We start from the raw sequence: 23,182 nt of genomic DNA on the forward strand, positions 1-23,182 counted from the left end.
AGAAACTAGCGAAAGTCAAATTCAATAACACTACGCCTGGCAAACAGCAGCAGCAGAAGTATTAACTTATATCTATACATGACATAGCTCAAGCAGAAAAAATATTACACTAAAATGGCCATGTCTAATACCTATGTCACATCTTAACTTTAGAGTGATGCATCACAATTTATTCTACAAAAGAAATTACCAAGTACTTGAAAAGAAAATTATGAATGCAGTTCCTGTGAAGGTAAATGTCGCTTTGTGCTCCCTCATTTTTTTTGAAAAAAATTATTATATACTCGATCTGTAGACAGAAAATATTTATATTAGTACATCTATAAAATTTTATTTTAACCAATGCTGCAGTGCAGCTAGAAACTTGATATTAAACAAAATGTGTAAATAAATACATAAAGCAAGCCATATGGCATTTTTCTTAACTAGCAAGGCAATAGCTGTGAAATGTTTCTCATCGTTTCATTAGGCATTTCAGTAAATATCATAAATTACGAGCTCCACAGTATGCTTTCAACAAGGAGATGTCAGTAGCGCGGACAATGGCCTTCCCTTTCTTTTTTTTCTACCTGTGCTTCTGACGAGGCACTCACACTAATGGCTTGTTCTCCAGGCGTCTGACACACCTGGGTGCCCACGACGCATTATGTGCAGGTGGTCACTTAACTTTCGTACGGAAATATTTACGACAGCAGTTTCCGCTACAGTGACAGTCATATATACAAAATTTCACAGGTCGAGAATTTACTTTGCAAATGTGTAGAAACAAAATCCTATGAATATAACAGTGTCCAAAAAAATTTTCAGTGGCATTGTGATACATTCACACATGATTCACACATGTACACACATTTCATAATTCTAAAGTACGATTCTTGGTTTCCAACATCCTTTTCCATAAGTCAGAGTCCCTAATCACTATTCATTACTCCTTACCTTATTACACATATTTATATTCGTCGACACGTCAACCTTGCGACGACACTTCAATATTTCATCATAATAAATACATAGCATAACCAAATTCCTCATATAGCACCAGCTTATTAATCATAAACATACCTCAGCAGCATAATACACATCGTCGTCGTAAAAAATATCATAACACCTCAGTCAAATCTCAAAAACGTCGTAGCTTTCTGCAATAATTTCAAAACCTAAAAAAATTCTCTGCTCATGTCAAAAGTGTCATCTGCCTCAAACGTACTTTAAAAATCATGATCCCATACCAAATACATCATTCAAAGCTCTCATAGTATCACAATGGTTCCGAAAAAATATGAGCATTTCACAAAGTACAGACAAAATACAATTTCATAAGTGTGAAGTTATCCAACTGTGTAATTGCGTAAACATGTGTCACTGACATAGTAAAAAGAATGTTTGTTTCTCTGTCAAATAATCAGATAGCTGTGTAATTCTGTGTTAGAGAAATATGGTACCAATGTGTAAAGTTGTATAAGCAAATACCATATTAGCTAGGGCTCCTTGTGCTTGCCAAACACATGGTACACAAAGCAAGCGTGTACCCCCCTGAGGATTAATGTAATTATACCCTCAGGTGTTACAGATTACAGCAATGCAATGAAATGTATCACGGAAAACTTTCTTTGTAATTCAAAAATCTTTAAAAATAAATGTTTTAAGTACAAAATTAATCACTCAAATACGTGTACTGTAGCGCTAAATGTGCGTCTTGTTGCAACATAATCTGTGTGGAAGTGTCGTAGTTATCGTCCTCCGAAAGCTAAGTTCTGCATAAGTCAATGTACTTACCTCATAATACACAAAAGTGAAATGCTTTGCGTATAGATATCGTAGTTATTACGCTTATTGTTGTAATGAAGAAAGTACTGTACAGTAACGTATTGTTATGCCACGAAAAAGGCTGTCTCATTGTTGCTATACCACGAAAGTTACTACTAAAACATGTTTTTCTTCCTAGAAGAATTCAGAAAACTGTGAAGATATAAAACAGATACACTGCAAAAGCAACATTGTGAATTGTCACTCATTAGTAGCGTCGTGATAACATCGTGTAGCTGTCACATAAACTAACCACTGTGTCCTCTGGTATCTCACAGAAAGTACTTTAAACCCAGAATGTATTTTCAAGTAAACCAAAGTTGCATTAAAATCTCATTAGCAGTACCAGTATGTGTCCTAAGTACGTAAGCCTGATAGTCGTTACGTAATAGTGCAACTAACAAGCAAGAATGTACAATTAACAACACTGTGTCGTCTGTTCATTATAACAATGCATTCGTAATTTCTGTTTAAATAAGTTCTCTTGGTTCTTGACTGGATAGTTAACTTCAAACATTGTTGCATGTTAACAGTTTCTAAGTGTGACAAAGAGTACTAGTAACATGAAGTGAAAAGTTTTATGGCAAAGACAAAGTTAAAAAGCAGATTATCTTTCAATAAACGGTTTTACATGTGAATGTGGTGTAAACCTTTACTCTTCCTAGTACGCAGAGTTTCAACTTCAACGCAATTATCATGTGGTATACGTCGGATTCTGTAAGGTCCATTGTAAACTAGAAAGAATTTGTGACTCAAGTGTTTCTTCTTATGTGACAATGAATAAGCTTTAATGAGAACTTTCTGACCAATATACAATTTCTTTGCATTTGCTTTACCGTGTAGTTTTCTCCTTTTGTCTGCTGCAGATTTTATATTTTTAAGAGCCAAATCAATTATGTCTTTGTGTCGAAGTTTACGTGTATTTGGGAAAGGTACAAGCTCTCTGATTCTGTTCGGTGGTTCTTCATTCTTTAGTACAAGAGTAGGTGGTAAAGCAGTGGAATCATGAGGCATTTCATTCAGCACATTTTGAAATAAGTGTAAATATCTGTCCCAATGCTGATGCTTTCTGTGACAATAAAGTCTGCAAAGCTTATTGATTTCTTTCATAATCCGTTCAGACGGGTTACAATGTGGTGAGTACAATGAAATAAAAACAGGTTTGATTTTATGGTTGCGAAGCATGCGTGACCAAACAGCAGATCTGAATTGCGGTCCGTTATCTGAAATGACTTTACTAACGTGTCCAACTTCACGTAAGAAATTTTTAACAAAGGCGTTGGATACAGACCGTCCAGTGGCTTTACGTAACGGTGTGAAAGAAACAAATTTTGAAGTAAGTTCAACAGCGACTAGAACGTACGAAAATCCATTAGATGTTCTGACAAGCGGTCCCAAGAGATCAACAGCAGCAAATTCTTTTAATTTAGAAGGAATGATAGGAAACAGCGGAGCACTATGGGAGATAGTAGATGGTTTCGCCTTTTGACAAAGTTTACAAATAGACAAGACTCTTCGAATTCTCTTTTCCATATTGTTAAAATAACAAGTCGTTCGAAGAATATGATAACATTTTCGTGGGCCAAAATGTGCGTAGCTGAAATGAATGTACCAAATGAGCTTATTAACAAAATCGTCGGGAATGCAAAGTACCCATAGCTTGTCATCAACAGTGCAGCGTTTGAAGAGTATGTTGTTTCTAACCAGGTAATAATGCCGAATCTGAGTGTGTGTCTTTTCATGCCAAGTACTTTTGATGTCTCTCCAAATCGGATCTTTATCTTGTTCATGAGCAATGTCTTTTAAAGATGTGGTGATGAAGTTTTCAAAGGCGACTTTCTGAATGTAAAGAATACTGAAATTTTTCTCGAGGTTGCCTTCTTTGTTACTTTTCTCAAGCCCAGCCGGTGCGCGTGACAGTGCGTCCGCAACAATGTTCTCCTTGCCGGGAATGTAGACTATTGTGAAGCGGAATTCTTGCAGAAACAATGCCCAACGTTTTAACCTGTCATGATTTAATTTTGAAGACATAAGAAATTGTAATGCACGATGATCACTGTATACTTTTACGTGCTTACCAGAAAGAAAGAAACGGAATTTGTTAAATGCCCAAACGATAGCTAAAGCTTCTAATTCAGTAACGGAATAATTTTTTTTAGATTTTGTTAGCACTCGGCTAGCAAAAGCAATGGTTTTCTGAACGGTAGTGTCATTTTCTATGGCTTCTCTTGTCTTTTTGTGGATGGAACTGGAATGGCTCTGATTGCTTCTAACTTTTCAGGATCCGGCTGAATGCCTTCAGAAGAAATAATATGTCCCAAAAACTTCACCTTTGTCCTACCGAAATCAGACTTTTCCAAGTTAACTGTGATTCCAGATTCTGCAAAAATACGTAACAAACTGTTGAGGATGCGATTATGTAGTTCCCATGAAGCTTCTGCTATTAGAATATCGTCCACATATAAGGTGATGTGACGTTTTAAGAACTCAGGTAATATCGAATTTAGCCCGCGAATGAATGCTGCTGAAGAAATGTTCAAACCAAAAGGAAGTTTCCGAAACTGATAACAAACGCCGAAACAAAGGAAAGCTGTGTATTTTCTACATTCTGGATGAAGTTCGATCTGATAAAAGCTGGATCTGAGATCAATGGAAGACAACACTTTTACACCATTAAAATTTTGAAGAAGTTCTTCCATCGTCTGCGGCCTGTCTGTTTCAGGAATAATGATAGTATTGATTTGTCTCGAATCTAAGACAAGCCTGATCGATCCATTTTTCTTCTCAACAACATGTAATGGATTGTTGTATGAGCTTACTGCAGGCTCAATAATGCCCTCGTCGAGCATAGATTGTATTTCTGTTCTAACACGGTCCCTATAATGTGCTGGAATTACATATGGTCTAACACAAAATTTAGTATGCTCACGAACACGAAATTGGTATTGAAATCCCTTGATTGTTCCTGTTTTATGAGTAAAAACTGTGGAATGTTCTTGTAAAATCTCAAAAAGGTCCTGCCTATCAGTGTCATTACAATTCTCAATTGTTTGAATTTTATTCTGAATTAACTTATTAGTGTCAAATGCGCCGTCGACGTCATCCCTGTCAGTACTTGCAGAGTGATTGTTAGTGTCTAGTTCCGTAGAAAATTCCGAACTGTTGTCTAACAGAAGGTAAAGCCGATTGATTTCTTCGTCATGGTTTGAGAGCCAATCTTCAAATTTCAAAGCTATTGACTTACCTTCCTTCTCTAAACCTATTTCAGCATCGTGAAAGTTTAAGATTGCTTTGTATTCATTCAAAAAGTCTACTCCCAATATAATTTCCGTCGACAATAATGGAACAATGAGAAAGCTCATAGAGAAGCTGTGGCTTTGACAATAGAATTCTAAGTTGGTTTGTTGGCGTACATCTACACTTTTTCCAAAGATTGCACCTTGTAATTTAATCTTACGTAACGGAAGTGTGGGACAATCGTTCGATTTGTTGCATTTGCTAAAGGCTGTTACACTAATTACTGAAATGGGACTGCCAGAGTCAAGTACTGCCGTAAATTTTACATCATTTACTGTAATGTGAATCACAGGATATGCAATATTGTTATGTTTTATGTCGTGTTCCTGGAGTAAGATGTCCCTAATGTCTTCCATTTTTACGTAATTACTAGCTACGGCAGCTGCGTCGTTAGTGTCATAAGAACGTTTTGTGGCTGCCAGCGGTGTGAGTCATTGCCTATTGTCTCTTTGTTGGCGAGCGTCGTTATTGGGATTTGGAGACCTAACTTCTACAAATTCACCGTGACGAGAGGGCCCTGCCCTGTTTGAATCCCGCCAGTTCTGATGCAATTCAGGTCTGTCGTTACGATCATATCGTCTGTCGTCATGTCGGTAGATTCCATAGTTTCTTTCTTGTCGGTCACATGGTGGAGAATTTCTCCCTGAATCGTAACTGCGCGCTGGACCGTTGCGTCTAAAGTTATTCTGTTTCCCTTGATAATAATTATTTTGGTTCTCATATTGTCTGTTTCTCTGATTGTCTCTGTGATAGTCACTACCGCGGAGAGGCGATCTTTCCCTGTAATTATTACTACTCTGCCAACGGTTGTCATACGGGTGGTGTCTGTTTTGGTCACGATTTGTGTTGTGAGAATAGCCTTGTCGCGTCTAGTTATTATTTCTTTCATCGCGGAATTGCGACTGATGTGATCTGTAATTGTTGTGCTCCTGCGTTCCGCGAATGTCAGTGTCACTTTCCAGTTCTTGTAACAGTCCCTGAAAAGCTTCAATGTCGTCTTTGCAACGTCCTGCCAAAATAATATGTCGTAAATGTTTAGGTAATTTGATTAAGCAAATGCGGATGAGTTCTGAGGGGCTGTATGGGTTTGACAGGTACTGATTCTTGTGCAACATGTCTTCAAAATATTTCACAAGACTGGAGAATTCAGATTGTTCGAAATGTTTCATCATTATGATGCCATGTTTTACGCGGTCTTGTGTGGCTTGAGACCAATATGCTGAGAGGAAGGCATGGTAAAATTCTCCTTCACTGTGGCAATCGTGAATGACCGATCGCATTCTTACAGCTGGTTCATTCTCTAAGTAGCCACACATAAATTCTAATCTGTGCTCCAATGACCAGTTGGGAGGAAAACAATGAGAGAATTGATGGAGCCATGCTTGTGGGTGAATGTCGTTGCCAGAATTCTTAAATGTTTTGAATTTACGTGTAGTAATGAACAGCTTATAGTCAAAATCATCATGTCGTCGAGTCGCATATCGGTCATTGTTAGGTCGTGTCGGCGGTTCCATCTCAAAATTCGGTGCACATTGCCAATTTCTTTCATAACTTCCGAAATGCCCTGTGTTGTTATTTTGTGGCTGTTCCGTATTTCTGTGTCCCTCTTCCCGTATTGGGGCGCGAGTATCCTCTGAAATACGTAATTCTTGTATTACCTGTGTCAGCTGATCTTGTACTTCTCGGATTTCTCTTTTGTACTGTGTATTGATTTGATTTTGATTCTGTTTGAATTTTCTAATTTGTTCATACTCTTCTGTGTCAGTGAAGGCTACAGGTCTTGTGTCATTCAGATCATCATCTACCTTTGTAGATAAGTTAGTGAACTGATCTGAAAGTTCAGCTACTTTATCCGATAGTGAAATTATTTCCTCTGTATGTTTTTCTGAACCAAGTTTCAGAGTATCTACTGTGTCCTTTAAGTTTTCCTGAGTTTTTGCAAGTTGCGTAACCGAATCGGTAGATGCAACTGAGTCAATTTTAGCTTGCAAGGTGTCGTGATTTTCATGAACAATGGTTTGCAGTTCTTTTATGGCTGCTTCGTGAGTCTGTAATACACTTTCATGCCGCGAAAAAATAGGTTGAAAATGCTCACAAATTTGTGTTTTTACGTCATTACAGACTTTTTATGTAACTCAGTAGTTAAATCTTCACGTGTTTGTTCAAGCGTGGTGTGAAGATTTTGTTCCATTGCGTCTAACTGTTGCTGTGTTTGTCTCTGGTGTTGTTCCATCGTGTCTAACTTTTTAAGATTTTGTCCCATTTGTCTCTGATTTTGTTCCATTTGTTGCATTAATTGCAATAATAATGTATTAGTGTCTGGAATCTGTTTCTCTACGCTTTTCGGCAGTGCATTTGCGCCGGCAACATTCACATTTTGACAAGCAGAAAATGTGTCTTGACTTATTTGAGAAAACGGTGATGACCCAAAACCTGAATCTACAGTATTTGCAAAACTGTGTCCTGTCATTTCGGATTCCTGAGGCGAGCTGTTGCCGACCGATCGATCGATAATGCTGCCCTCTTCACTAATTGTTTCACTGTCTACACCATTGTTTGCCGCCCGCTCCATTTCCCTATGTGCAATTACCAAATTACTACTTTGAACATTAGTTAATTCATTACTCTGCGGCGCTAACACACTGCTTTCATTTTCACTGTCATTTCTCAGTTTACTTTGGAGCCTAGTATTACGTTTTTCACACGCCATTATTGTCACAGTATTTCACACGACAACACAGAAAAACACAATTTGAAGATCAAAAATAAGAGAACACATTAACATAGCACTGAAAATAATATCTAGTTAATTGCAGCTGCGAAATACTTGGTGCAAATCTACATGCATGCCACAACTGTTTTACTGTACAACAATGAAAGTCTGCAACTACAAAGGAGATTTTCTCTACAATTACACGCTAGCAATAAACAAAATCTACACTAATTACACAAACTACAACAAAAAAATCAGAAGATTCCAGTGAGGTATCCTTGGCTAAGGGTCGACATATGAAACTTCCCCTTTGAACAATTTTATATATGACTGTGCTTAAACTGACACACAATATTTTTAGCGCAACGCAATCTGACTTTCAAAATTCCCTACAAAAGAATGGCCCTGACTAACATTAAACTATACCTTTCACAAATCACTTACCTCACAAAAATCTTCGCTGCTCAAGCTACTGCAATACAGCGAGCGCCACTACTGCCAGCTAAATAAAAGATTCAAACTATGGAAGGCACTAACTACTGATAGGGATAGTTAGCAAATGAAAGATATTAATAGAGAACAAACAATGTATTTACCTTGATATCATCATATATAAATATAGCAGTTCATGACAAATTACAAATCTCCGCCATCTCTCTCCCCACATCCACCACTGCTGGCGGCTCACCTCCAACTGCGCAACGCTACGCGCTGTTCACAGCCAGCTGCCTAACACTACAATGGCGAGTATTACAACAATGCAAAGCAGACACAGACTGCACACAGCACAGCCAGTGATTTTCATACAGAGGTGGCGTTACCAATAAAAAAACCTAAACAGCCTACTTACATAGAGAAAACACAAACAGCCTACTTACATAGAGAAAACATAAACAGCCTACTTACATAGAGAAAACATAAACAGCCTACTTACAAAATCACCTACGGAAATTCTTTAAAAGCCCATGTTAAGGAAAATTCAAGTTAATTCTTCGGCTGAAAGCGCAATTAAAAAAATTTCTTTACATAATAAAAGAGAGACTTTAAAGATAAGCCTTTACGCAGTACAACAGAAAAACATCTTAAGATAACTTGAAGTATCTTGTCGGCCGAAGGCCCAAGCAATTACTCAAGAATAATTAAAGACAACCTTAAGACAAACATTTACAGAACACGGCTGAGGCCGCTTCAAGAATTCAAGATAATTAAAGAGAAACCTTAAAGACTAGGTTTTACGTATTAATGCCACAGATTCTGAAACAAACACGGATGAAGGCCTAAACACGGAGCAAACCAAAAATTTAAATAAAACACGGCTGAAGGCCTAATTTCAATCATTAAAACAGCATTAATACACTAAAGAAGGCCAAGTACAGTACTTACAAAATTATAAAATTGGAAAACACAAATTAAAACAATAACAAGTGGTATTCAGAAAACATTCTAGGACCGGCCTGAGAAGGTCGCTTACGGGTCTAGTGAAGAGATGTGGTAGCAGTTGAGGCGTGATAGTAGGTTAAGTGAGCACTCAACTTTAGTGTCCAGGATCTGTGGGCGGCGAACTTCGTAACCCTCGCAAGAAGCGCCTCACAACTTCAAAAGCGCGTGCGCGCCACCAACGGCTCCGGCCTGACCACGCGCCACGGAGACTTCCTCGCTGCTCTGCCCAAACCGACCGACTACCCAGGCCCGGAAAAGGTCAATGGACGAAATACACGACGGCCGATGACACGACCAACTGAGTGACCAACCAACAGTCGTCCTACTCCAATAACCTTCCGTTGGATAGTTCATGTGTGTCGACAGTGGCCGGCAAACTCTGGCTGTCTGTGCATCACCGGCGCTCCGTCCCTGACTTACCTGCTGCTGCGTCACGACTGAACTCCCAACTGCCCTCCAGACAGACAACGACACGGACTAGTATCGTTCACTCCAGAGATAGTACGACAGTGCACTTATCGATAAGCGCTGGTGCTGGCACTCACGGGCAGGTAAGGCAGGAAGTTAGTGACGCCAGTAAATGGAATAAGAAAACGAGGCGGCAGTACGGTAAGAGAATATTACAAACAATAAATGGCATGAACACGAGCCGTGCACGGCTCCGTTTTCTCTTTAAATCAACAAAGATCAATTCACGGTTGAGGGCTCAAGTAACTTCTCCAGAATAAGTTTAAACACTTACAGAACACGGCTGAAGGCCATTTCAAGAATTCAAGATAATTAAGTTCAAATGGCTCTGAGCGCTATGGGACAACATCTGAGGTCATCAGTCCCCTAGAACTTAGAACTACGTAAACCTAACTAACCTAAGGACATCACACACATCCATGCCCGAGGCAGGATTCGAACCTGCGAACGTAGCAGTCGCGCGGTTCAGGACTGAAGCGCCTAGAACCGCTAGGCCACCAAGGCCGGCAGATAATTAAGGAGAAGCCTTAAAGACAAGGTTTTACATATTAAAGCCACAGATTCTGAAACACTCGGATGAAGGCCTAAACACAGATCAAAAAAGAAATTTAAATAAAACCCGACTGAAGGGGAAAACACAAATTAAAACAATAGCAAGTGGTGTTCAGATAATACTCCAGGATTTGCCTGAGAAGGTCCCTTACGGGTGTAGTGAAGTGGGACTGGCAGCCAAGGCTTAAGGTCAGATAAGTGAAGGTAGCACAACCTAGGGACAGTTCACGACCGACCGACAATCTGACCGATTTCCAGCCACCAGATCCAACTGCATAAATAATATAAAATATCGGCCGATGATGAGTAAACCAAAATACCTATACTTCTGACGCGGCCTCACCAAAATCAGGGCATCACACACCACTCAAGACACGATTCAAAGAATACAGAAAACACAAGCCACAACTGTCAAATCACAACCGAAAGAGGCTGCGGGTTCTAGGCAACACACACCACTTGTTATCACACGTGTTAACGGTTGAGGAAAGAACAATCCACCAAACCGAAGAAAACAGTCGAGTTTTAAGAAAAGGCAACTAATTACTCAGCTTGAGGATTCTGCTTCGGAGTCTGTCACATAGCTAGCGCCTCCAAATGCAACAGCACGTGCCCGCCGCCTTAAGCCCCGGGTTGACTTCGCACAGTGGAGACTACGACGCTGTTCAGTTCCAACGGACCAACAAGGTCCAACCACATCCCGACTCGGAAAATGGTGTTCTTCGTGAGGATCCAAGACGTCCTCGAGAGAGAAGCCAGGCCAAGCAAACGACCAACAGCAGCCCACATTCGCCAACAGCGGTCCCTGCGAATACTAACACCATACGGACCCGACAGTGCTCAGTAGAACATATGTCGCCATCCGACGACCAGCCAACCGACCGACTAACGGCCTTCCATCTGCTTCGACCACGGTCCAGGATCATACTTGCACTGTGCGGACCGGCCTGCTACTGACTGCCAACTCGTCCAACAGCCCAGTAACGACGAACCCGACTCAGTCCACAACCCAAAAGGGGACTGAGACTCAGAGCCGACTGACTAACATGCGACTGTCTACCTTCCGAGAGACTCTGCCGACTCACTGCACCGACTCGTTCCTGTTACAGCAGAACCCGGAAATACTCGTGGTCGCTCCACAGATAGTAACATGAACCTCCTATCGATAACTGTGGTGCTGCCACTCACGAACAGCGAAGGTGAGCAAGGATAGTGGGACAGATGACATTAACATAAAACTAAAAAAAAAGTATTCTCGCCGTTTCAGAAATGAAGGAAGGACGGGTCACAATCATGAGCCACCCACAGCTCACTATTGATCTTAACTCTTCGACTACAGGTATGCCATAACTCTGACAAAACTGCTGAATTATCGGTGCACCGGACTAAATATTACACTGCTTGACAATTGACAGGGAAGAGAGACATTGTTGTACAGCAATAATAAGTGGCAATGATGAACGACATGAGACAGAGGACAGACGTAATAGACGTGAAGTGTAATATTTATAACAAAAACGGTACAGATTTCACTACACTGAGAAGCAGGAGAACAGACATAAATAAATTTTATGTTGGACACAGGTCGATATCAAAATCTCAGCAACGAATATGCCACCCTCGGGCACTAATGCACGTTTGGGGCCTGTTATCCACAATGGCTAACAAACTGTTGTGGAGTCCTTGGGAGACATTGCCTCACTCCACTCTTAAGATGGTTTTAACTTATTGCACGGTCCGGGGAGGGAGTGTTCGTTGAGAAACACGTCTGCTAATGGCATTACTGGCATTCTCCGTAGGATTTAGGTCTCGAGAGCACACAGGCCACTCCATACGTTCAACATCTACACTCTCAACTGCGTCCGGCACCTAAGCAGTCCTGCGTGATCGGACGTTATATCGCGACCTACCTTCCCCTAAACAGACGGACATGATCCAGAATATCTCCCTGCAATACCACTGTGATGTAGGTAGATATTTGGGAGTAAATTCAGGATTAATGCAAACGATTAATTTGCCTATACATCGAAGTATTAAAGAGAACCACAGGTAAGTAAATAGAAGGACTGGCATTGAGTCGAAGTAAAGTCCAGAGAACTTAACCCTCAAAGAAACTGAAATAATAATTTACATTTATTAATTTGCAACGAGAGGAAAGATATTAACGATTTAAGCAAAGAGACGGGTAGTCTACGCTTTATTGAAGATAATTACTATTAAAATAAAGAAATTTCGTTTAGTTGACTTGGGTTGAGTTTTTGAGAAAGAGTTAAGCTGTAATTTGATTTAACCAATGATCTTGATGTAGCGAGACGCTACGTATACACGTTATCGTTGGCTAGCAATGACTGAAGTGTAAAAGTTAAAATTACGTCTTTATAAGTTGAACGTATACTTAATTTTACATTAAAAAACTTCAGGTCCACATTGATTTGATGAGTTTACATGATACGTTGAAGCTCCGATAGGAAAAGCAAATAAGTGTAATCAGCGGGTCAGGCAGCACTTTTTTATTAATATAATACTCTGGTGGCATATTTTGGTTACACCATTTCTTAGCGAAGTGTTTCGTCGCATTGTCAATTCATACACTGGAATATTTTAGTTTGTCACTGCAAGTGTTGAAGTGCAATACCTGATTTCTATACATCGTATACTCCTATTTTGCATTGCGACAGCTTAGGGTTGGTGGCAGTTAACCTTACGAACCTAGTGATATCCTGTGAGTCAGATGCTTCATTAACAACGATATTAACATATCCCGGCAGCTACCACCAGCCCCCTTACACCACAAAAATAGTAAATAGCGTCGTTGTAGTGGTACGTAGCATGACATTGAGTGACAAAATATTGACGTACACGCTTACCTACCATCGTTGTGTCTGGATAGACGATCATTTTCGGATACACAGTTTACGTCGTTGATCTTAGACGCTGTCTTGTCTGCACAGTTAACTGACGTATTTGAAGGGAGAGCCTACACAGTTCGACGTTGCTTTCTCTCCTACGTGTCCCAGTGTTGCTAGCGTCTGCTCATCCTGTGTTATTTCAACGAGTGGTCTGTGTCTAAGTGGTGGAGCAGTACACGACGTAAAACAAGATGAAATCTTTGAAGGTAAGCTCTGGTACATACGTTAGTGCCTTCTCGCACTTACGTGTTGGTGAGTATGGCATTAACTGCTACCAAAGGACTTGTAGAGATAAAGCGATGTTTACACAACAGCAAAAAAGGTGAAATCCTTACAAGCGCTCGTTGATGTGATGTTGGCTGCAACCCACACGACTGGGGACGCTATTCAGCGCCGCAGCTAGAATCTGTCATCCAGCGGCCGTACTTTAATTCGCTCTCTGGTGTGCCACCGCCCTGGTCAGATAAGCTAGCTGGCCTGAGTTATAGCGCTGGGACATTTTTCAGCGGCTTCAAGACAGAGAGAGAGAAATAATGGGAGTGAGACAGAGAAAGAGAGAGACAGACCAACAGACAGAGAGAGAACTGACGACAAGCAGCTGCCGCAGGGTATTCTAAAAACGGGGAAAACCTAGTTTTGCCGACTAATTCTCAAGCTGAGTTTTAGGGGTGATATACACTATTATTATCGCGTCAGTGAACACAATGAGATTTTTAAGGGAGCTATAAATCCTACACTTTTCACGTTTACGTCTGTACGAAGCAAACCTCATGGGCAACGAAAAATTGCAGTGTCAACGTCTATTGTAGAATGGGACGAAATGTAAGAGTCCAGAAGGAAAGAACGTATTTGAGTACAAATGGTGTATTTAAGACTAGGTAAAGTTATTGGTACAACTGTTGATGAACGTAACAAGAAAATGGTAAATTCTGTCTGTCTCTCTGAGTGCCCTCGATAAAATAGTTCTTTCTTTGTCGTTTGGTAACTTTGGGGAAAGGTGCTAAATCGAGATGGCGTATCTAAATCTCTGACTACTTCCGAATGATGCTCAATATTGCATTAACAACGTAGGACGTCCGTTCTCTTCACAACAAGAACTACGCTTTCAGCGTATCTCTAAAGAGATTCCCAATATTTATTAAAAGAAATGACGCTCGCGCTGAAGCCACAAAATATATCCTAACACAAAATCGCAAAAGCAATATTCATAAGTGCTTACTTTCTATTCCACAAGAACAATGCACCTGTGCAACGCCACTATTCCCTTAGTGGGCGCTATAATCCAACTCACAAAATCAACTAAAGACTTCTCGTGATATCGTCTCTCCTCTTGCAGAAGCCAAAGGAAAATCTCCAACTAAGTGAGACACCTAAAATGGGCGAAAGAATTGCTTTCTCCAACAAGCCGATAATACTTTCAAATTACCTATACAAACGATATAAGAGCTGCTTTGAAGTCTCCCGAGTCAAAACCCCGTATCTGACTGACTTATTGCGACTCTCTCATTGCAACTCGCCTACCGAGACTAATCGTAGAAACGAACTTTTGAGTCTGACTCTTGAGAGACTAACGGAAGTTCTTAAGGGACAAGCCAAGGACAATTTAGGGCGAGCAAACATACCAAGCTAATGCTCTTTGTAACAATAGGTGTCCCTTCTTGTGAGCCGCCGGCGTGATCTTGTAGCCACATACTTCGTTACTGTAATCTTTGCCGCACGCCGCTATTTTGCAGTAGGCTGCGCATAGTAAAATCACTGACTTGACTGGAATCTGATTTTCACGTACATCAGATTAAACCATTTTAACACACACATACAAATAAGCACTTTACAAAATCATAAATAAACACTCGATTCTTTCAAAAACCAGTACACTTCGATAATAAGATTAGGTGGTAACATCCGATAATGCGCTTTAAACGTGGCGCATTCAGTCGCTCACTCCCAAAATTAAATCTATAATGCTTCTTGCACGGAAATAGCTCCAACTAAGCACAATAGGGCGCTAAAATTAACAGAGTTTATTAGAAATAGACATAACTCTTTGAGCAATGAAATTAATTGCAATAAAATGCACACGTACATTACTTAACTACACCGATTTAGGCGGTTTATACATGTTCGGTGGCACATAGATACATCTTGCTAGATACCTGGGTCATATCATGTGGGCGAATCGACGTCTAGGTCACTGCAGTAGTTCAGCTTGTACGTCAAAGAAGAAACGAATAAAGTGAAATTGAGACCAGAACAGTGATAGAAAGGTTACTGGAACTGCCAAGGAATGTAAACGTTTCCCTTCTGGCTCGAAATAAAGAGGAGATGAACGAATTTTCTGATCTAATTGGTTGTCTGAATGCCTATAAAGTAAATTAAGTGAAGAGCAATGTGTCAATGGAAAGTACTAATCGAAAAGAGAATAACGGCAGTGGGAAGTACACAGTACGGGAAAATGCGAAAGGATTGTGTCACCATTTATTGTTTCTTAATTTATTTGTTCATACTGGCAAGGTATGGGTCATCAGGCCCTCTCTTGCAACTTACCAGACATTTTACGTAACGTACACTACATTCAATACGGTAACCATGTTATAGCAAGTCTTAAATCTAACATAGAGTCCAACGTCTACAAATAACTATGGCACAAAAAGTATTAACTGTAGCAGCAATATCAGGATCAAAAATACATATTACATCTGTTCATGGAAAACTGAACAAAGAAAATAAGTTATAGGAAAATAAATTTAAACTGTGAGTGCAGACAGCAATCTACGTGATAGAGTGTGTATAGGAGAGACCGAAAAATGAACAGAACACAAGTAATGAAGATAGGGGGAAAACTTCTGATTGGTTGTTTATTTCAAAGAGAAAGATGCGTATTTGGTAAAAGACGGGCGCACTTACTTTAGTGGCCCCAGGGAAAGCGACCGATCATATACTGCCATTGTTTACAGCTGACTTTTGGGGTTAACAGGAAGAGGTATTTCAACTCTTTCTTAACTGCAACACAATTAACCTAAAATTTCGTTAAAGAAAAATATAAGAGAATCGCTGAAGTGTAATAAAGCATTTTTTCAAGAAAATAGAGGACTACGCAACTATTGAGTAGTATCTACGCGCTATCGAAAATGATTAACCAGTCGATACTGAATTATTCATTGTGCAATTTACGTGTATTTAACTTTTTTGTTAAATGTAATGTTCTCGCATGTGGTGTATCAAATAACGGTAAATACGAACGAGATTATTTGTTACATGCTTCATCCTAATTTCGTAATTATGGTATTAATACGAAACTGATTGAGGTATCAGCCCTGACTGATTTGATGCCTCGAAGGAAAAGGAAAGTTTACGGCTTATCGGTCTGTCGTCATTTCGTTAGAGGCGTAGCTCAAGCTTATGTTAGGTAAGAATATGCCGTACAATTGACGGTGCTATTCTCAAAGAAAGAATAGCTTTAGTAATTTAGGACAACCAAGGGAAATATAAATCTGGATTGCTTGACGGGAAGTTTAATCCGCCGTTCTCCTTAGTACTAGTCCAGTGCCCTAACACTTGCCATCTCGTTGAATCGTTGTCTCAGCCCGCAGCGATAGAGGGTTCATGGAAATACGATTTTTGAACATACCCTGTTGATATACTACCGGTGTGCTATCACGTCAGCTATAGGACACATGTTTATTGCAGTAAGGAAAAGATAAGCTACAGGTTAATGTCATGACGATATAAAACGCAAATTTCGCGAGGGAAAAAGGGGACTGTTTTATTCTCGTACCAGAAATATACTTATTATAAAATGTTATAAGCATATTACTTTTTCCCATACAGTAGATTTCTCTCTGGCTCCACTTTATTTCTTGCCTTATTCGAGGCTATGTCCCAGCATTCATCTCCTGTGATTTTTGGAAGAAGGAATGCAATTTGAATGGGCGGAGATGTGAACCGAGCTACTCCATAATCCAACTTCCGAGTTTTAAACTCTGTCACAACTCGTGTCGCAGCCCTACATACTCTGGAAAGGCATCAAACGCTTTTCTTGACCCGATATGACTTTCTCTTCGGAGAGTTTCACGAAGTAATGATTATCTGACACATGTTTTGTGCCACTGAGTTTGAAATTCAATCATGAGGGTGATATACGGTGATCTTTGTTATTGGTTTCCTTTTTCTTAAAGGTTTCAGGATAATGCAAATGATTTAAAAGGCGCATTATCAGGAAATTAACCCAGTAGGGCTTCAGTGCTTAATCTGTAGATAGCTGGAGTCTATGACGCAAATGCCGTCTAACATCATTATTAGAACGGACAAATTAAGAAATATGAGCCATAAATGTGCGCAAAATTGCTTCACAATCGAAGTAAGTGGTATGCAACTGAAAACTGTTGTTTTTTAACATATCCAAAATCATACAAAATCGGACCATGGGAAAGTGCCCGAAAATCTATTTAAAAATTTTCGTCTGTTTTTCGAACTAATGATTACTTAATTTGAAGATACTTTACCAGTGTACATATTTAAACAACATAGAAATTATATTACATTATGACAACAGATTTATCTAAGCAACACAGAAATAATTTTAATAGTTTGGTGATAAGTATAAATGATTTTTTTAATAGTACACAGATATAAACACATTCCTTAACAATTAGATAAGTGATACTGGAGAAACTAGTCATTGTAATATAATTTATATTATTATAGTAGCAATATTTCCCATGCTGCGAAAAGTATTACTTTCATCGAATGTTCTAATATTATGATCAACATGACTGCTGCAAACAGTAATACCGTCTGATAAACTTCTACTTGCAGCAATCCTTTCGAATTTTATAACTTCTGTGTAGTAAGTTGCCAGCAACACCTATCTGCTGTGTGCGTATTAAAACTCTTGGGCGTATAGCCTGCATAATACTCTGGCCACCTGCACCAACCTTAATTGAAACATGTTGGTCTATAAATATTTTGGTATAGAACAACCCTAAGCTCCCATGGAGGTAATCCATAACCTTTCCCGTAGTGAGATCATGTACTGAGGAAATATTAACTCTTTTTGCCATTTCGTAAGCTTTCACATCCCTCTTTATCATTCTCGCAGCTACCTCTGATGTGTATTTCTGTAATTCAGGACCACAATCTCTTGAATTTACATGGTATAACTTACGAATGTGATTAGTAGTCACTTTCAATGTTACGGTGTCGGCATTTAAATTTTCACCAGATATTGCAACGCTTTCACTGTAATATCGATCAAGCTTTATTTTCGTGTGCCTTCGTTTTAATGCTTTGAAATCACTTTCTTTCAGCTGCCCTTCGTTTCTGAAATGAGATCCACAACAAGTAATTGTTGCTCGTCATTAGAGTGAAGGTAAGTATATGTCTTTAAGGAAGTTACTTCTTCTTCTTCACTGATTGGTTACTTTATTCTACCACTTTGAGAACTGTTCGATATAAACATATTCTTGAGGAATTTTTCCCCCTAGTACGTTTTCACTACATCTGCAGTGCTACACGCAGTTGTCAGGGTGGAGGGTGGACATCTGGAAAAAAAAAGTTCTGTGCGTCCTTCTACCACATGAGACCACTCATCGCATGGTCTGACAAAGCATTTGCTGACGATTTAAGCAAATAAGGAAGTTTGTACTTCAGCTTGATCAGATTTCGGTTTGTATTTTCAGGAAACACCCACAACAGTTCTTAGAATAAAGCAAACAGTTGATGCGAAAGTGGTCCTTCAGCTAAACAGACACATATCTTTCGAACGCATTTATTACTTTTTTATTATTGTTTATTATATTTGTCTATGCTTTTCTTATCAGTGTGCGTTTTCCGACATGACACATGCACGCAGTCTGTTTCCAGTACTTACCAAGACATCGTTTCGGCGGAGATTTCGGTTAGAGTTTGTACCTCTTGACAGTCTTCGAATTGTCTTTTTTTTTTTCTTCATACATTACAATTCTAGCTTAGCCTCCGCTTCTTAGCTCGCGTAGACGATATGGAATGCAGAGATTTTTATTTTTATTTCTATAACCAAATTTTTATGTCCTTCACAAATTGGGACACCTAAACTTTTCGCTAATTGAGGCAACAGAAGCATGGTATTTTCCGAATGAACTTCAGGCCTAAAGCGAGTATGGTAGCTGGAGTCCAAGGTTTTTATCAGTCACATCTTTTGCTTTCTCTTGCTGCTATTTCTATAGAAACTTTCATCCCTTAACACATATTACTTTGCATCTGTCCGAGAAGTGAAATACGGTAATCAAATATTTAGCTGTAAAAAAATTTAATTCAACGAAATGTTATATTAAAAACTTTTATCGCCCAAGGCACTGAATTTTCAAATACAGTGAAACGCATCTTTAATTTCTAACACAGAATGGTAAATACAGTTTTTGATAGATTTAGCTTTGAAAATGCGATCATAATAAAAGAATTTCATAAACATTTCATTCCCTATTTAACTCTCTTAGAGTGTCGGATTTCCAAAAACAGTGAAACACATATTATTTATTTATAAACAAGAAGTCGAACACAAATTTTCATAGATGTAGCTTTAAAAATACTGTAGTAGTTCTTTAATAATGACTTATTTTCAAGAACAACATCCATACAGAGTTTTACGTCCATAGGGGATGAATTATTAAAAATTCTGAAACACAGGTTTTTTATTTGTAACTGAGAAACTAAATAAAAATTTTCGCAGAGCTTCAAAATTACTTAGTAAAAAACTATTTTCTAAAACCCTTTCACCCTGTATTTCACTTTCTTAGGAGTGGAATTGCGAACAATTCCTTCTAAAATGATGCTTACAGTTTAATATCCACATCCTCTCAAAATTTCAAGTTCCTGTCCTTGAAGTTTCGGGATGCAGAATGATGAGTCAGTGAATCAGTCTGGTAATATTTCACCCCCTTTAGGGGTTGATTTTTCAAATCCATAGTTTTCATTTCTGCCCAAGAGGCGAAATACTCTTTTTCAAAGATTTAGCTTTGAAAATACTTTTATAATGAAATATTTTTGGACAACATTTCACCCCCTTCGGGACTGAATTTCCGATACAGTGCAATACAAATTCTTTTATTTCTAAAAAAGAAACCAAATACAGTTTTTTATAGATTAAGATTCAAAAATGCTTTCGTAATGAAATATTTTCATAAATCATTTCCTCACCTATTTCACACCCTTAGGGGTGTTGTTGTTGTTGTTGTTGTTGTTGTGGTCTTCAGTCCTGAGACTGGTTTGATGCAGCTCTCCATGCTACTCTATCCTGTGCAAGCTTCTTCATCTCCCAGTACCTACTGCAACCTACATCCTTCTGAATTCATCTCTTGGTCTCCCTCTACGATTCTTACCCTCCACGCTATCCTCCAATGCTAAATTTGTGATCCCTTGATCCCTCAAAGCATGCTCTACCAACCGATCCCTTCTTCTAGTCAAGTTGTGCCACAATCTTCCGTTCTCCCCAATCCTATTCAATACCTCCTCATTAGTTACGTGATCTACCCAACTAATCTTCAGCATTCTTCTGTAGCACCACATTTCGAAAGCTTCTATTCTCTTCTTGTCCAAACTAGTTATCGTCCATGTTTCACTTCCATACATGGCTACACTCCATACAAACACTTTCAGAAACGACTTCCTGACACTTAAATCTATACTCGATGCTAACAAGTTTCTCTTCTTCAGAAACGATTTCCTTGCCATTGCCAGTCTACATTTTATATCCTCTCTACTTCGACCATCATCAGTTATTTTACTCCCTAAATAGCAAAATTCGTTTACTACTTTAAGTGTCTCATTTCCTAATCTAATTCCCTCAGCATCACCCGATTTAATTTGACTACATTCCATTAGCCTCGTTTTGCTTTTGTTGATATTCATCTTATATCCTCCTTTCAAGGCACTGTCCATTCCGTTCAACTGCTCTTCCAAGTCCTTTGCTGTCGCTGACAGAATTACAATGTCATCGGCGAACCTCAAAGTTTTTACTTCTTCCCCATGAATTTTAATACCTACTCCGAATTTTTCTTTTGTTTCCTTTACTGCTTGCTCAATATACAGATTGAATAACATCGGGGAGAGGCTACAACCCTGTCTCACTCCTTTCCCAACCACTGCTTCCCTTTCATGCCCCTCGACTCTTATAACTGCCATCTGATTTCTGTACAAATTGTAAATAGCCTTTCGCTCCCTGTATTTTATACCTGCCACCTTCAGAATTTGAAAGAGAGTATTCCAGTTAACATTGTCAAAAGCTTTCTCTAAGTCTACAAATGCTAGAAACGTAGGTTTGCCTTTTCTTAATCTTTCTTCTAAGATAAGTCGTAAGGTTAGTATTGCCTCACGTGTTCCAACATTTCTACGGAATCCAAACTGATCTTCATCGAGGTCTGTTTCTACCAGTTTTTCCATTCGTCTGTAAAGAATTCGTGTTAGTATTTTGCAGGTGTGACTTATTAAACTGATAGTTCGGTAATTTTCACATCTGTCAACACCTGCTTTCTTTGGGATTGGAATTATTATATTCTTCTTGAAGTCTGAGGGTATTTCGCCTGTCTCATACATCTTGCTCACCAGATGGTAGAGTTTTGTCATGACTGGCTCTCCCAAGGCCTTAGGGGTTGAATTTCAAAAACACTGAAATATACGAGAAGTCACATACTGATTTTCATTGATGTAGCCTTAGAAGCGCTTTAGTAGTTCTTTAATAATGATTTTCCAAAAAAAAGATCGCACACTATATCACCCCCGTTAAGTTTTCAAAAATGTTGTAACATACGTTTATTTCTGGCAAAGAAATCAAATACCGTTTTTCCGAACTCTAGCTTCAAAATTGCCTTAATAACGTCATACTTTTAAAAAGGTTTTCAACCCTCTTTCACCCCCTAAGTAGCGGAATTGCAAAGAATCCCTTCTTAAACCAAGCCTACGGTATAAGATCAACATCCTCTGGAAATTTCAAGTTTCTATCGCTAGTAATTTGGGCTGGATGATGACGAATGATGAGTCAGTGAGTGAGTCATTCAATCACGACATTGCGTTTTATACATAGAGACTATCCAGCAGCAGCCATTTTTAGTAAACTTTACCCAAAACACGAAAATGTTCTTTAAACATTACTTCCAATAAAATAACATATTAGAAAACATTTATCTTCATGTTAAAAATAAAATAATTTTGAAAAATGGCCACCGTTTTATATCAAATTATTGCGTGCTTTCGGATGGTCCGATTTCGTATAGATTTGGATATATTGGAAGGTAATATATGCTCAGTCGAATACCACTTCAATCGCATATGAGGCAATTTTGACCAGGTAAAATCTTAATTTAATGTTTCTACCCTGATCACATATACACTGACTGTTTTTCCAGTTGCCACAAATATACAGTGCAAATCATATCCATGCTGATTGATTTCCGACGATCTTATATGTATGCAGCATGGTTTTTGCAATAAATGTCCTCCTCCGAAGGATATTAAGAATGTTAACATTTAAACTTATGAATTAACTGGATAATAGAGGCCCATAACAACCCCAGGAACTGAACTGAATGAAAGAATGCTCTCAAACACAAGGCTGTTTGCTGGCGACCGATTTGTTGCTCAACAAGCTGAGTTCCGTCTTCACAGATTTGCATATATATTTACAATTAATTCCCCTGGACATATCAAAGTCTGTGCACGAAAACCATGACTATGGCTCTTACATGCAAATATCCAGTTTCAGCTGCAATAACTTGAGGAACTGTATAACTTTCAGTTCCTTGGCTGTGTCTTACCTTATGACCTGTTTTATGATGTCGATATAAATAACGAATGGGTTCAAGGGTGAGGAATCTGAGATACAAGAAATTATGAAAAAGAATGGATAGATTTTCGTACTATCGCACGTAGGAGTATATGATAACATTTTCAGACCAAATGAAACAAACAAGTGAGAGTGAATGAAATTACAATGTAATGCAGACCATTAGCTGCTTACAGGCGTTGA

Source organism: Schistocerca americana, chromosome 1 (assembly GCF_021461395.2).
Source record: "Schistocerca americana isolate TAMUIC-IGC-003095 chromosome 1, iqSchAmer2.1, whole genome shotgun sequence".
Classification (NCBI taxonomy): domain Eukaryota; kingdom Metazoa; phylum Arthropoda; class Insecta; order Orthoptera; family Acrididae; genus Schistocerca; species Schistocerca americana.